Source organism: Macrobrachium nipponense, chromosome 23 (genome assembly GCF_015104395.2).
Source record: "Macrobrachium nipponense isolate FS-2020 chromosome 23, ASM1510439v2, whole genome shotgun sequence".
NCBI lineage: Eukaryota > Metazoa > Arthropoda > Malacostraca > Decapoda > Palaemonidae > Macrobrachium > Macrobrachium nipponense.
Window position 1 is genome coordinate 14,593,616 of NC_061090.1, and position 11,144 is coordinate 14,604,759.

An 11,144-nucleotide genomic window follows, 5' to 3' on the forward strand; every position below is an offset into this window, starting at 1 on the left:
CGTAGCGTATACCAATGAGGCCATAAATTAATTAATTGGCCTGCATCGATTGACCTGTCTAGTTTCTTCGGCTCCCGTAAATTTAGTGCTGTTTGGCCCGGGGGGAGAGACGCATACTTTATAATTGGGCAGCTGTGGCAATGGAGGAATTATCGGCAGATGAGGGAAATTATGGTATATATATATATATATATATATATATATATATATATATATATATATATATATATATATATATATCACAAGTATCATAGATAAACTTCCACAACACACACACGCACATATACATATACAGATATATATATATATATATATATATAATATATATATATATATATATGATATATATATACAATACATATGTATATATAAGTGTGTATAATATATAAAACTTCTGCAACTCTAGTTGCTTCCTACACCTGCCTTTAAAGAAGGCTTATCAATACACACTTCGCCCCCCCCCCCCCCCTCAACGCTCTTGCAACTTGCAAGGTCTCTTGCGTTTCCCCGGACATTAAGTCTCTTCCTCTCTAGTCTTTCTTCCTACCCAAGTTTCCAGCGCTGTCTAGGACTCCCTTTCCTCTTGAAACTCCAAATTCATCCACTTGCTCTTCACTAGCCTATCATCTTCCATTCTCTCTACATGGCCGAAACATCTCTAGTAAGCTCTCTGCTTCTGCTTTCACCTACGCTGACCGATCACTTATACCCCTCCGTATCTCTACATTTCTTACTCTCTCAGTTCTTTCTACAATACATAATATCTACGCATGCAACATTAACCTTTCGTCTTACATCCGCAATTGTCATCCTCACTTCACTTCCTAAATTTCCAGAGCTCAAGAAAGAGCACACTTCTGCTTATTCGACTTTCCTATCATAATGTGTGATCGAAGAGCGATGGCTCATTGAAATCGTCAAAGTCTATTTCAATCAACAGCCATCTGACAAAATGGTGCATATAATCTTCAAGGGAAAGTTAGATCATGTCAGTACAGTGTATTAAGTTCCTCGTTGGACGTGTGGTTAACGTGCTCGCCTACCGACTAGGAAGTCCGAAGTTCGCTTCCCCGCTCTGCCAACGTGGAATCAGAGGAATTTATTTCTGGTAGTTAGAAATTCATTTCTCGATATAATGGGGTTTGGATCCCACAATAAGCTGTAGGTCCCGTCGCTAAGTAACCAGTTGGTTCCTAGCCACGTAAAAATATCTAATCGTTCTGGCCAGCCCTAGGAATGCTGTTGATCAGCTTATACTGGTCTGGTTAAACTAAGATATACTTAAACTTAGTACAGTATATCAGGTTACAAACCCTTTACGGACAGTTATTTGTTAATTGTCCCGTTCAGAATCCCACAGGAATGAAAATATGGTCGCATTTGGTCTAGGGAGTCTCTTCTGCCTAAGGGTACTTTTATAGCTGTACCCAAGTCACTTGAACCTCCTAAGGCAGTAGTGTCCAGTTTGTAACGCAGCAGAATGACTTTACTTAGGTGGGTATTACTGGGCTCAGTAAAGAGGTTCATTACCATTTAGGAGACAATCCTTCATCAGAGGGATACCTAACTCTCCACTAGGTACTCCTCTGCTCTGTAACAGGATACACTAAAATACTACTGGCTTAGGATGTAATTCACAAGGATGCAGTGTAAAAGTAGCACAGCTTGCTACAATCACGGACAGTTCATTTTAACGATCCAGTTTTACATACAACCGGTGTGACTGGTAGCACTTGCTTCTTACAAAGCGAGTTGGCCGAGTCCAACTCCTGGGCTAAGGCAAGCAAAGTAGCTCTATCCGTTACAAGCCCACTGCAGAGAGAATTATACATCTCGTAATTAGACAACTGTGGTGGTAGCGGTGAGGATTAATTGGAACTTGTGGCTAGAAACATCATCCCGTTAGATTTGCCGTGAATTGAAAGTATAAGACCTTCTGGTGCCACTATATATATATATATATATATATATATATATATATATATATATATATATATATATATATATATATATATATATATATCATATATATAAATAGTATATATATATATCTATATATATATGTATATATATATATATAGATATATATATATATATATATATATATATATATATATATCTATATATATATATATACATTTCCTTCGTCCGCTGGTTCGAAACCACGAGAGGACGAAATTACTGTCAACTAAAAATATTCCCCTTCGGTTGACATATATTTGAAAATATATTAATTCCGAGGTAGAGCGAAATGGATATTAAAGGACATTTGTAACTTAATGCATGTATATGAATCACGGTGATGTGATAAAAATTCATATATACATATATATATATATATATATATATATATATATATATATATATATATATATATATATATATATATATATATATATATATATATACATATTTACGTTTTTACTGTCTTTACCCTTTAAAGAGGACAGGGGCGTCATTTCAGATTTATTTGTTGGGGGGATGAGGAATGTTTGGCGAGCGATGCGAGCCTAATCAGCTGTGTATTTTTCTATTTTGAGTTATTTTATGTGCTTTTTGAAGCCACATGAGCAAGGTATTTCAGCAAAAATTATATAGTACTCCCACTACTGTCTGTTTATCTCATTATCACTGTTAGCTATTATAGTATACAGATAAGGCTCAAGAAATGCAATATTTCAGATAAATTTCATACACTTATGATTGCTTAAAAAGAATACATGCTGTTACTTCTTGAGTCTTGAGGGGTAAGGGGAACAAGTTGAGGCTTAATGGGGGGTGGGGCGGGGGGAGCAACTTGAGTCTTGAGGGGGACATTTGGCCCACCCCCCCAAAAAAAAATGACGCCCCTGAAAGAGGAGTGTATTGCTCCAGTCGATTTTCATTTTCCGGCTCATATCAAGTCTTTTGGGATGGGGTCGATAGCCTCATAACCTTTCCGCTCTGGTTGCCATCAACTACAGCTGACTAACCATCAGGTGCACAATTTATTATCTAATTCGCCCTTACTTGTGCTAGATCTTGGGTATTTCACCATGTGAAAAAAGTTTAGAAAGCAGCGAGCTACTCAATGAATGTGTCAGCGCTGGCGAGAAAGATTATGCTCGTGTTTAAAGATAAAGTGAGATGAAATTAATGTAGATATATCGGTGATGTTTCAGTAAAATCCCTAACCTTAAAGAAAGTTGGCCGTTAAGTGCGAGAATACGAAAGAAGTAAAGGAACGCACCATTTAATGAGCTCCTTAAAAAATAAGAGTTTCCTGCGATCGTTTTTAGGATATCGGCCTGTTTGCCAAACATGTTCTGAACATGTTGTAAGTGGATCTCTTTGGATCTTCAGAGTAGGCTCCAGGATAGGAACATTACACCTGATTTTTTTTCTTGTTTTTTTTAGGAAAACAGTTCCTTTGTGTTTTTCCCAGACGCACATCCAACTAACAGAATAGCGTTTTATCTCGTTTTCCTTCACTTGTTAATAAAGGCGTTTTGCCTATTAGATCGGAATATGGAAACATTAAATGTATTTCTATTGAAGTCTAGGTAAATATTTGATATTTTATGCATCAAACTTCTAATACTGAGACTGCTCATATATAGCCGTTGTCAAACATATTAAATCTATTATCTGTGTATAGTTGTATTTTGACATTTTTCCAGTATACGCACCTTGCGAATATCTTTATTTTACTGACAAAAGATAATTTTAGTTTACAAGCCATGCATTTTAAACGGTCCTCTATCTTTCTTTTCAGGTTTATGATAATAAAGAACAATAATATAGAAGATTACACCCGGATAGTTAATTAAAGACTACTCTCCAGTCAACCTTCCTCTGCATATTGATTGACGTATATGCGACGAAAGAGCGATGGAGTGTTGAAATCGTCAGAGGGGGAAGCCGTGCCGAATTCACAAATGCCAAGCGGCACTCGGAAGAAAGCAAAGAAAGCCTAACCAGTGAGACTTCCTTAGCCCCTGGCCTTGCAAGGATTGCAGAAAGGCGAGGCGGACGTCATCCTCCAAGGACGGCGCAGAGCAAGGAAGAGAAATACACGTTCTCCTCGACAGTCCGGACACGCTTTTAGGCCTCCCAGGTAGCCACTTCAAGCATCCTTGAGGCCCCGAGAACACTATTCATCAGGACCCTTGGAGTTAAAAAGGTAATCGCTATAAAAGACTTCCGTTCGTGTTCCACGTTGCGGCTGGCGAAAGAAAGGGAGTGGAACAGTGTGGAGAGAGTACAAGAGGCAGATGATGAGAGAGAGAGAGAGAGAGAGAGAGAGAGAGAGAGAGAGAGAGAGAATGAAACCTTTTTATTTCTAATCATATTTCCATTTTCAATTATCAGCCCATGCAGTGAACATGTAGTCTAGACATCTTTGGCAAACAACAGTCCTATCTCTCCTCTTGTGAATTCTTCTATGCATGGATGTCTTTCTAATTATATCGAAAGCCCAGCAGGACCCATCATTCACATATAGAGACATATTATAGAACCCTTTACAACATGTACGATCATTGTATAGTACGAAACTCATTTTGGCATTTTGTAGATACTAATGCATTGCAAAATGACAGTTGGTACGGAACTCATCTCGATGAACAGAATATGAAACAGCATAAAACTATTCGGCTTCATAGTCACTTCCAGTTTCCCTCATATTCCTATAAATCATGTGACAATAATTGGCTAATATTTGCATAATAGCCATTCCGGCGAATATTACCAAATTTCGTTAACTGTTTTGGCGCAGAATAAACAAGTAAATACCATAAAAGTTTATCTGATCGCGTTTCTTTTTTTTATTCGACTAAGTGAAAGCCTTATGTCTGTTTATCTGATAGACGGGCAAACAGACAGACATAATTCAATATCCGAGTCCTCTTATACTCATTTTGAGAGAGAGAGAGAGAGAGAGAGTCAGTTCTTTTGTTCCTTAATTCTAAATATAGAAAGGAGGTAAACTGCACTTACGCTTTATTCATTTAATCTTACTGAGAGAGAGAGAGAGAGAGAGAGAGAGAGAGAGAGAGAGAGAGAGAGAGAGAATGGGGCCTTGCAACATTCAACTTGAATCGAATAGAAGGAAGAACTATTTTCTCTCTCTCTCTCTCTCTCTCTCTCTCTCTCTCTCTCTCTCTCTTCCTCTTCCGTCGGTCTATTTCTGTCGCGTTTTGTTAACATAATACGCAACAAATGAGATGTCAAAGCGCTCAGAAATATTTGTACGGAATTAATGTTGCATAAAAAGTCCGATAGTCTCTTGCACTTCTATTCTCTATAACTCTCCCTTTTTTTACGTATTTTTCCACACATTTTGGCTTGATATGGCCCTGGTTGTTGACACATTGTATAACATATATATACATTGTATATTATGTGTGCTATGCGTATAAAAACACACACACTAACATGCACGTACATACTTACACACAAATATGCTAATAATATATAATATATATATATATATATTATATATATATATATATATATATATATATATATATATATATATATGAAATATAATATATATATATATATATATATATATATATATATATATATAATATATGCTATGCTATTTGTATATATATATATATATATATATATCTATATATATATATAAAATCACAAAAGTAAGCACGTGATTTTGTTTACCAGCAAAAACCACAGGGAAAATTTTTTAAAAAAGAAAAGAGAGTGCCAAGTACTTTCGTGTATTTACCACATCTTCGGGGCACAAAGATGTGCCCCGAAGATGTGGTAAATACACGAAAGTACTTGGCACTCTGTCTTTTTTTCTTTTTTTTAATTTTCCCTGTGGCTTTTGCTGATATATATATATATATATTATATATATATATATATATATATAATATATATATATATTATATAGAGAGAGAGAGAGAGAGAGAGAGAGACGAGAGAGAGTGAGAGAGAGAGCACTGGTAATCTTCTTAGGCACGAAGATATGGTAATTCAGTTGTATTCCACATAGGAAAATGAAAATGGTATGCCTCAGAAAATGCCCAACAGTTTCGTCCTCCAATGGACCTCTTCTTGGTGCGTTTATGTATTTGTATATATATAATGACTTCACTATTTCCCTTCCCAGAAAATAAGATTTCTCCACTAGCCATGAATGACCACAGCAGTTTCTTAATGTTCCTGGTCTCCTTCCATCATGATCCTGTGAGGTGTTTTAAGGTGCGTCCACACGGTCGAACAATGTCCGACGGACAAACACTGTTACCAATTGACCTATTGTCTGCCGGTCTTAGCCTTGTGAGGAGAGTAAAAACACTGGTATACAACCTTATCTGGCACCACTGTTTGTTGCCAGGCCTACTTCCATCGTTTCAACGCTTATGACGTCATCCTGCTTCACCTATGATATGATAACAGTGTTTGTCCGTCGGGCATTGTTCGACCGTGTGGACGCACCTTATTAGGCGGTCGCTTCACCTCCGTTCTGAGCGGACAGAAAACCTCACTTCATAAACTTACGTCTTCAATGTAACAATGTCCTGACTGTGTTCTGTTTATTTGAATACCTTCCTTTCCTCATATATAGTCGGAACATAATTCATTTCAGTAGGTTCCATTTTTTTTTTCTACTTCAAAAGTAGACCCAGTAATCTCATCATAATGTTTTTTGTTTTCTCTAATTTGACTTTGGCCAATGCCCTTCGTTTCTTTCGCCTCCTCCACCTCCTGATATCCGTAAAATTGACTTCTAAAAACAAGTCCGAGCCAAAGACTTATATCAATTATTTCTTTAATTTGAGTTTTATTTCCACCTGAATTGGATTTATTGTTATAATCTGGCTTAGGATAATAATATGCACTAAAAACGCTTCACTGTCCCTAGACGGCGAAGTCTATATGTCACAATGTGACATTATACATACAAATAAAATGTGCATGAATGCATTCACGGAACCTCACACTTACACACTTTGCACACACGTACATACACACACATATATGTATGTATGCATGTATGTATGTATACATATATACATACATACGCAGGAACGGAATATGGAATTTAGGCCGAAGGTCAAGCACTGGGACCTATGGGGTCATTCGCCGATGAAAGGGAAATTTGAGAGTAGAAAGGCTCGAAAGATGTAACAGGAGGAAAACCTCAAAGCAGTTGCACTGTGAAACGGTGGATAGCGAGATGGAAGAAGGGTAACAAGAATGGAGTTACAGTAAAGGGAAGGAAAGGGGTTGCAGCTAGGGGCCGAAGGGACGCTGCAAAGAACCATAAGTAAGTAATGCCTACATCGCACTGCGTGTGTTAATATACATACATACATATACATGTGTGTATGCACATATATATATACGTGTGTATTTTATATATATATATATATATAAATATAATATATATATTATATATATATATATGTATATAGGAGAGAGAGAGAGGAGAGAGAGAGAGAGATGAGATAGAGAGAGAGAGAGAAGAGAGAGAAGAGAGAGACGAGAGAGAGAGAGAGAAGGTGGGCAGAAGTACATTGGAATTTGACATGCTAACAGTTTATTCTATCTTCAGGGAATTCTACAATCAATGAAACTAAAAAGAATATTTAAAAACTATGTTTAATTGTTTAAAAAGTAAAATTAACTGTTAACTATAGGGCAGCTGTAGTATGAAACTATATGAAAAACACAAAATGCACAGCATGTTACATTAAAAACGTTTACTGTAAGATGCACAATATTTCACATTTACACAAGGTTTTGAAACATTCACGAGGTTTAAAATAAAAGTGAGAGACTCTAACCTACCAGAACAAAGTTTGAAACAAAAATAAAAGCAGAGGTAAAAGTTAAACAACAAGAAACGGTAAAATAACAAAAGTTGAACAGCAGAAGAATGTTTAAAGACAGGAAAAACCTATTCAATTTTCAATGTTTGTAAAATAGATAAGTCTTTAGAGTTATCAGCCTGTCCAGTTATTTTTCAAAAGCGTAAAACGTCCATCGAAAACAAGGAAGGACGTTTTACACTTTAGAGAATGATTTCTTATATTAGATTTTTCTGGGTTGGACGAGCAACATCTCCTTCTATACCTAACTTCCATACGAGAGTCAACCCGTCCCCTAAGAGACGCTTCGTGGATCCCGTGTAGGCTCCCATATCACATCCAAAACAGGAACATATGTAAGCCGCATTAGACTCCATCAAAGGGCAGAGCTCTTTGATGACGTTTCTAGTTGTTTACGTTTTATTTTGTTTCTAAGTTTTACTCTCGACTTTGTTCTGGCAGGTCAGCTCCTCACTCTTTTATTTAAAAACGCGAATGTCTTAAAACCTTGTTTAATTGCTAAATATTGTGAAATTTTACTGCGAACGGTTTTGATATAGCTTGAGCATTTTATGTTTTAGAGTATGTTTTAGTACAGTTAACTTACAAGTAACAATTAATTTCAATTTTTCAAACAACTTTACATAGTTTCTAAACTTTTTATTACTAATTACTTTAGAATCCACTGAAATGCAGTAATGTAATCGAACTGTTAGAATAAAATATTAGAATGTGAAACTCCTGTGTTCCAGCATGCTGTCTTTTTTTGGTTGAATTTGATAAATGGCCTACTACTAGCTATGGCCAAATAATATATATATATATATATATATATATATATATATATATAGATATATATATATATATACATACATGTAATGTATATGTACAAATATACATGTATATATATACATATATATATAGATATATAATATATATATATATATATATATATTATATATATATATATTTAAGCAGATAGATTAATACATAATACACACACACACCCATATATACATATATTTGTATATATAATATATATATAATATAAATATATATAAAGGCAAAAGCCACGGAGGAAAGTGAAACGAAGGAGTACTGCGTGGCCTTTCGACTCAATGTCCTGCCAAGTAAAGGACAATGAGTCGAAAGGCCTCACAGTACTCCTTCGTTTCACTTCCTCCGTGGCTTTTGCCTTTATTTATATATCATCACGTTCCAAATTTTCGTGATTCAGTTATATATGTCTGTGTGTCTGTGTGTGTGTTTATACAAAAATATATTATCAAAACTGTAACAATGTGCATAAATATATTCACAGACACATAAACAAAAAAAATTAGAATAATGTTTCAGCACGGAGACGAGGTTTAATACATCAACATTATATCCAAGACGAATCTCCTATTTTATATCCCGGAGGATATAAATGTGTCAGCAATAAAAACTGTCGTTTCTTTAAATAATAATTCATATGCAAATGAGTCGCGGTTATATCTCCAGTTGCTGCTCAAGTCTGGTTTGGATATTGCGTTTGCCAGGAAGTGAAATGAAAGTTGGATTGCATGCAAACATAGTCTTCTACAAATAAAATTAAGTGTATGATTATGTACTAATATATTCGGGGAATACAGGACTTGACATGGTATAATATAATATATATATATATATATATATATATATATATATATATATATATATATATATATATATATAATACATATGTATATATATATATATATATATAAATATATATATGATAAATATATATATATATATATATATATACACATGTATTATATATATAATATATATATATTATATATAATTATATAATATATAAATATGAGAGAGAGAGAGATTAGTATGTTCATAAAATGTGAGAGAGGGATTAATACGTCTATTGAACGCGTATGGGACTGTGTGTGTGTGAGAGAGAGAGAGAGAGAGAGAGAGAGAGAGAGAGAGAGAGAGAGAGAGAGAGAGAGATTAGTAAATGATACAATGTGAGAGAGAGAGATTAATACTTCGATTGAACACGTGTTTGTGTGTGTGTGTGTGTGTGTGAGAGAGAGAGAGAGAGAGAGAGAGAGAGAGAGAGAGAGAAGAGAGACTGTGCTGAATCCGAGCGACGAGACACTAAATCATTTACGCATATTGTTCCGTAACTCAATTTGAATTACAGCAAAATGATTCAGCTCATCTGAAATATGTTTAGGTTATACAAAGGCTCGGTCTGTGAGGCCATAAACCGGTATTAATGTAAAATTAAACATTCTCTCTCTCTCTCTCTCTCTCTCTGCATTTTATAATGGGAAATGTGGGTATTTCATAATTGTCTAATAGATTTCAGCTTTCATCATCCGGATGGTTCATTAAGCGCAGATGTAATCTGAAAGCAATCGTCCAAAGATTGGGTTATTACAAGATCGTTAATCCACAGACACATTTGGCGGAGCCAGGCTCAGGACTACTGCAACGTATAATGTTTATAAACTTTCATTAGAATTTGTGAAGTCGTTCGACTTCTTTTTTTTTTTGTGGAGGGGGTTGGGTGTTGATGATGGCGGGAAAAGGACGAGAGTATGGGTGGAGAAAGGAGTTTGGCAGGAGACGCATTACAATTCCAGGGACTCTTAACACCAAATTCTTGCGTCGTCAGTGTTTTATCGTCTGGTTTGTTTGTTTGTATGGTGTTTTTACGTCGCATGGAACCAGTAGTTATTCAGCAACGGGACCAACAGCTTTACGTGACTTCCAAACCACGTCGAGATTGAACTTCTGTCACAAGAAATACACTTCTCTCACCCCCTCAGTGGAATGCCCGAGAATCGAACTCGCTGGCACCGATGTGGCACGCCAACACCATACCGACCACGTCACTGAGGCGCTTTTTTTTATCGTCTGGTGTCCTTTTTGTCGAATCTTTTCGTCAAAATTGTACTAAAGATTTAATGGTAATATGATAGGTGAATACTGACGATGAATTCTAATGAAATTTTCCCTTTAACAAGCATTTCCCACAAGGTATCAAGCCAGTAAAATCACCTTAACATCGAATTCCCTATGTCCGCGGGAATAACTTACGCCCAAAGGGAATTACAATTGATAAGTGCTTCAGCACTGGCAAGGATTCGAACCTGTGCCAATCGACTCTGCTGTACACATTCCCGTCGAATCCGGGTTTTACATTTGAAATCAGCCTATCTCCACATGACAGCTGATTGATAACCTTGTAATTCTCGTTGAATTATGAAGTACAGTGAATTGATATTAATGGCTTAATATTTTTAAGCATAAAGTTGTCCCGGGGCGATAAGC

General features: G+C 35.8%; 1 protein-coding gene across 2 annotated transcripts in view; it reads left to right on the top strand.

The window, feature by feature from the left end:
- The window catches only part of LOC135198776 (innexin unc-9-like), a 216,363-nt gene that overhangs the window by 150,360 nt on the left and 54,859 nt on the right, over positions 1-11,144 (top strand). For both annotated transcript variants that reach the window (XM_064226708.1, XM_064226716.1), the window contains exon 2: positions 3,755-4,162. The gene's annotated coding sequence lies outside the window, so the exon portion shown is untranslated. The remainder of the gene's footprint in view (positions 1-3,754; positions 4,163-11,144) is intronic.